General features: G+C 52.4%; 1 pseudogene; it reads right to left on the minus strand.

Moving 5' to 3' along the window:
- Positions 1 to 583: 583 nt before the first annotated feature.
- LOC122203461 lies at positions 584 to 5,067 on the minus strand (annotated as a pseudogene).
- Between the last annotated feature and the right edge of the window lie 1,443 nt (positions 5,068 to 6,510).

A 6,510-nucleotide genomic window follows, 5' to 3' on the forward strand; every position in this document is an offset into this window, starting at 1 on the left:
GAGACCATTCCCAGGGTAGAGCTGCAAGGGTCTGAGGGTGGAGTGGAAATGCTGTCTTACAGGTTACGTGCACAGTAAAGTCAAAGATGAACCGTAATCTAGAGCTCACCCTGTGACTGTGAATGCCATGGACAATCCAATAAAACTCCAACACCCCCCCCCCCCGCCCCTGCCGAATGTCCTCACCCTACACATTTGACCCACAGCATTAAGGACTTTGTGGACAGCCCCCTTCCATGGACCTCAGGTGTTCAAACTCCAGTTCCAAACTTACACATTAGTCACCATGTGCCATCAACAGAGAAACCTGAAAAATTGCAAATTCAATTGAAAGCCTAACTCAGTTTCGCTAGAATCTAGGAAATCTTTGTGCTTTGGAACCTCAATTTGGAAATAACTGTTTTCCCCAGGTCATGCAGATCATGTCAAGTATGCACTGGCTCCCTACAGATGTAGGTAGTGCTGTACACAACTCACAGTGCAGCCCAGGACAGCTTTCCACACGGCCTGACAGGCCTTGGGGTCCCACCCATCTGTGCAGTCGCATGAGTGCATCCCAAAGGGGCATCACAACAGACCGAAGTTTCATACAGAAACTTTAATTGGAAACAACTGAAAACCACCTGTGCTGCAGGGTGGCAAGAGAGAGAGGGAGAGAGGAATGCCTGCCAGCCATGTCCCCATTCAGTATTCTTCCCCTTCTTCAGCCTCTGCTTCCACGGAATCCACACCCACCTCTTCATAATCTTTCTCCAGAGCTGCCAGGTCCTCCCGCGCCTCGGAGAACTCCCCTTCCTCCATGCCTTCCCCCACGTACCAGTGCACAAAGGCTCGCTTTGCATACATGAGGTCAAACTTATGGTCTAGGCGGGCCCAGGCCTCGGCAATGGCGGTAGTGTTGCTCAGCATGCACACGGCCCGCTGCACCCTGGCCAGGTCCCCTCCGGGAACGACAGTCGGGGGTTGGTAGTTGATGCCCACCTGCCAGAGAAGGGGAAGAAAACAGTCTGTGAAACTTGTGTCAAACCCAGAAGTGGTAGCTGCTTTCATGGAAACAAAAGACATGCAGGTGCCTTCTTTGTGCCCGGCAAGGTGTCAGGTGAGCAGGGTGCTGGTTTCCAGACCAGCAAAACTGGGGAAAGGAGCCCTGGCTCCCGGCTCAGTCCCAAGTTGCTTGAAGGGCTGTGTCCCAGCAACTGAGACATGTGACAGGTGCTCAGGCAACAGGGCTGTTTCTTCTAAAAAGGGGACACTGCTTTGTATTCCTCATGTTATTTTCCCCATAGGCTTCTACAAGATGGGGATTCATTTCTGGAGCTGAAACCTTTTCCACTCGATTCAGAGTACTATGGTTGTTATCACCAGGGGAGATCGTACCCCCGCGGTCTCCTACCAAATGAGCCAGCCTGTGCATAACAGGGCGACAGGCACACCCTCAGGTCCTAGGACTGTTGCTACTACTGCAACAGGAGGTGGCCTATGTGTGTGCTAAGTAGGAGAAAGGGGGTGATATTCGAGGCGCTGGGTCCAAAAGGGGAGGCATTCTAAGTTTCCAAACCAGGAGACAACACGACCAGAGGTTTGGGCAGGGATACACAGGGTCAGTTAGAGCTGGGGTCGGCAAACTTTGTCTATAAAGAGCAAGACAGGGACGCCTGGGTGGCTCAGTTGGTTAAGGTGTGCAACTTCAGCTCAGGTCGTGATCTCACGGCCTGAGTTCGAGCCCCGCGTCGGGCTCTGTGCTGACAGCTCGGAACCTGGAGCCTGTTTCAGATTCTGTGTCTCCCTCTCGCTCTGACCCTCCCCCCGTTCATGCTCTGTCTCTCTCTGTCTCAACAATAAAAATAAACGTTAACAAAAAAAAGAGCAAGACAGCACATATTCTAGGCTGGGTGGGCCACATGGTCTCTGTCACAATTGCTTAATTCTCTCTTTGGAGCACAAAAGCAGCCACAACGAGACACCAATGAACAGGTGTGGGTGTGTCCACATAAAACTCTACATGGCTGGTCTGCCAACTGTGCCGATCCCTGAACCCAGAATAGGAAGGGCTAGTGAAGGACCCGCTGCAGCAAGCCCACCAGAAGCAGTAAGGTCTGAGCCAGCTAGGCGGCATGGAAAGCATAGGCAGAGGGAAGCACATTTTCCCAGATGGAAAGCATCGACAGTTTAGCGTCCAAGTACTGGACAAAGCTGAAGAGCTACAGCAAGTTTCCTATTCTGTATCAGATGAGGGAAGACTGGCACAAACTGTGTTGGAGGCAGCCTCTGTCCAAACTTGCCAATCTTACTAACAGAGAAATGAGTATGTTGCCATTTCTTCCGAAAACATCCATGACCATTTTTCGTTAAATCAAATGCTGCATGGGACATTTAGGTTTGGTTTTAATTTCCTTATGCCTGAAGAATGACGTGGGATTTAGGAACACTGATGTTTATAGTGATACCCCGATTTCATATATCCACATAAATTGTCAAAATGCCCCTTGAAAATTGCTACATTTCTAAGTCCAAACTATTTTTCCCACACTAATTCTTTCACCCAGAAGCGGCAACAAAAATCCTTCCCCAAACTTTCTGTTCTGTTAAAAAAGAAAATTCTCACACAGATACACAATGTGATAACTCAGGAAGGGAGTTCAAATGGCACCACTGAATAAATTATCACTCTGGCTCACTAATTTGTGACCAAGGGGCTGGCTGCCATGGAACAGGGCATCCCCTACAAAGGGCATGCTGTGCTTGGTCGGCTGCCTGCTGACCGGGAACACCACTCAACATCACCCAGTCCTACCTTAAATCCAGTCGGGCACCAATCCACAAACTGGATGGTGCGCTTGGTCTTGATGGTGGCGATGGCTGCGTTGACATCTTTCGGGACCACGTCCCCCCTGTACAACATGCAGCAGGCCATATACTTGCCGTGCCGAGGGTCACACTTGACCATCTGGTTAGCCGGCTCAAAACAGGCATTGGTGATCTCGGCCACAGACAGCTGCTCGTGGTACGCCTTCTCCGCTGAGATGACCGGGGCGTAGGTGGCCAGGGGGAAGTGGATGCGGGGGTAGGGGACCAGGTTGGTCTGGAATTCCGTCAAGTCCACGTTCAGGGCCCCATCGAATCGCAGGGAGGCCGTGATGGAGGACACGATCTGCCCGATCAGGCGATTAAGGTTGGTGTACGTGGGCCGCTCGATATCCAGGTTGCGCCGGCATATGTCGTAGATGGCTTCGTTGTCCACCATGAAGGCACAGTCAGAATGCTCCAGGGTCGTGTGGGTGGTCAGGATGGAGTTGTAGGGCTCCACCACGGCCGTGGACACCTGGGGGGCCGGGTAGATGGCAAACTCCAGCTTGGACTTCTTGCCGTAGTCCACCGACAGCCGCTCCATGAGCAGGGACGCAAACCCAGAGCCGGTGCCGCCCCCGAAACTGTGGAAGATGAGGAAGCCCTGCAGCCCCGTGCACAGATCCACCTGAGAGAAACCAGAGACCGCGAGTCAGTGCCCGCGGAAGCCACACCGCCGACCTCCAACAAGCCACGCTCACTTCTTTGCCTCTGCGGGATGATCACACATTCAAATCGTCCACAGTGCACGTGCAGGACGCTCAGGAGCAAAGCAAGGCAGACGTTAGAGATGTACGGACGCACTGAAGCCACACGTGAAGGGAAACGTGGACTCAAGATTCTGGCCTGGGGTTTTGCCAGAGCGACCTCCTGGTCGCAATCCCTGCATACCCTCCCGTCCGGGGCAACGTCCACAGGAAGCCTTCTCGGCACCCCCTTACCAGTTTTCGGATCCGGTCCAGGACCAGGTCGACGATCTCCCTGCCGATGGTATAATGGCCTCTGGCGTAATTGTTGGCTGCGTCCTCCTACCCGGTGATCAGCTGCTCTGGGTGGAAGAGCTGCCTGTAGGTCCCTGTGCGCACCTCATCTACAAAGAGGACACGTGGGCCGCAGGGCTTCAAGCCCGTTGTTAACTCACCAGGAGGGGTGGGTTTGGGGACCGTCGGGATCTACCAAGCACGTGCCGTTCCTCGCGGTCGGCAGCATCAGGGTCTCGTAGAAAACGTCTCTGCGTAACACGCAGACCACAACAGCAATCTATGGCTCAGCAGGTAAAGTCAAGTGGAGGTACAAAGTCCAATCTGACTGGTCCTCAAAGGAGGGAAACCACTCACACCCGCACACACGGTGACTCTGCACGTGCATACATATGTCCTCCTACCCACAGCTACCTCAAAGAGTGTAACTAAAAAATCGCTTACATGCTAGACAGTCACCAGGTCAGCATGACTTTGGCCGGCCAGTCCCATCAGGGCACCCTCTGTGGCCTGCCTCTCACAGGCTTTAGGGTGACATCCTGTCTTCCCCTGGGTGGCCACTGAAAGGTGCTCTCTCCTTGCAGCTCTCCCTGGCAACCACTTCAGCCTTCTAATCTGGAGGAAGCCAACGAATGTTCTCTACTTACCTTTCTGTCAGATGCAGGTCAAGATTCTCACGCAGCAGCATCTTGGTGTGCGCAGCGTTAAGGAGGGACCAGTGCCTGGGCACCCCGCAGGTGGAGTCTACACAACCACCTGCCTGGGGCTGAGGCGGCCACGAGTGAATCTATTACCAGCCTATGTTTTTCCTGTACGTTAGGTTCTCCTAACTTAGGAGCCTCAGTTTCTCACCCGATGTAGCCACAGGCGTGTACTTGTACACCCCGTCCTTTCTGCAGAAAGGATTCAAAGGAGCACAGGGGGCATGGAGGGGGCTTCAGGGAGGCTCTCCCACTCTCCCGGGAAAGCCGCCCAAGTGCCCGAGCACCTACCGACCACGGTGGGCTCCAGGTCCACAAACACCGCTCTGGGCACATGCTTGCCAGCCCCAGTCTCGCTGAAGAACGTGTTGAACGAGTCATCCCCACCACCGATGGTTTTGTCACTTGGCATCTGACCATCGGGCTGAATTCCATGTTCAAGGCAGTACAGTTCCCAGCAGGCATTGCCGATCTGGACACCTGCCTGCCCCACGTGGATAGAGATGCACTCGCGCTGGGAACCAGAACACAAACGTTGAGATCCCCTTGTCTTCAAGGGAACCAACACTATACGGCATGGAAACCATATTAACACACACATCTATATGTACTTCACATTGTCTATGGCTTTCCCAGACCTTTCCCAGAAGGCTTATGTGACCCTTTTCAAGTCCCTATGAAAACTGAGGTGCTCTAAACCACCCGAGCTACTAAGTGCCGGACTTAGCCCCTACACAAAAGCGTTTGCTACCATACACGTAATGTCAATGGTAAACGCCACACCGTACAGTCACATACAGCCACAGTCACCATACAGCCACAGTTATTTTCTAAAGAATATAGCTACTAGTTTCTGATGGTGTCCTGTCCAAAGAGAATGTAACAACTAATAGATCAGGGAAGGAAGAGTGGACTTGGACACAGGTCACCATGGCCCAGGTGCCAGTGGTCACCATATGTGTGTCATCCATCTACCCATCTACAGCTACCCTCTATTTTCTCCACCCAGGGCTGTGCTCAGGGAGGCTGACCCATCTGGACTGCATGAAAGGGGCTTCCTTGCACCTGGCTTCTGGTTGCATTAGCCAAGGCAGGCATCAGCAAGAGACTGCGAGGTTAGAGGACAGTGTGGTCAGGGTGCTCACTTCCTGGCTCCCACCCTGCCGGACTGCCATGGGCTCCCTGAGTGTGTTTATCAAGGCCACAAACTTTCAGCAGTCAGTGTTCTTTATAAAGCCACCTTCTCAACTTCTAGTAACCACTCCCTTCACCTCAAGGCTAGGAGTTAATGGCAACCAGGCATCACAAATGGTAGGACACTACACTGTCCTTTGGTGGTTTCCTTAGACTCAAAGTACCTATTTTTTGACTGTATCATATCTTTCCCGCCATAAACATAACTGTACAGTCATTAATCATTTGTTCTATTTTAGACACCGTATCCTCACAAATACATAGAGGAGATCAAATAAAATTCAAGGTGTCCCACCTACCCTAAATCCTAATATACAATACCAAGAACTTGAAGTCCTGTTTTTAAGTTTGGCAGGTAATTTTTTTTTCTTATTTTTAAGGTCTGTTTATTATGGAGAGACAGCACAAGCAGGGGAGGGACAGAGAGAGGAGGAGACAGAATCCGAAGGAGGCTCCAGGCTCTGAGCTGTCAGCACAGAGTCCGACACGGGGCTCGAACCACAGACCGTGAGATCATGACCCGAGCTGAAGTCGGACGCTTAACCGCCTGAGCCAGGTGCCCCTGAAGTCCCGTTTTTTTTTTTTTTTTTTAATTTTTTTTTTTTTTGGGACAGAGAGAGACAGAGCATGAACGGGGGAGGGGCAGAGAGAGAGGGAGACACAGATTCGGAAACAGGCTCCAGGCTCCGAGCCATCAGCCCAGAGCCTGACGCGGGGCTCGAACTCACGCACCGCGAGATCGTGACCTGGCTGAAGTCGGACGCTTAACCGACTGCGCCACCCAGGCG

Source organism: Panthera leo, chromosome D3 (genome assembly GCF_018350215.1).
Source record: "Panthera leo isolate Ple1 chromosome D3, P.leo_Ple1_pat1.1, whole genome shotgun sequence".
Lineage (NCBI taxonomy): Eukaryota > Metazoa > Chordata > Mammalia > Carnivora > Felidae > Panthera > Panthera leo.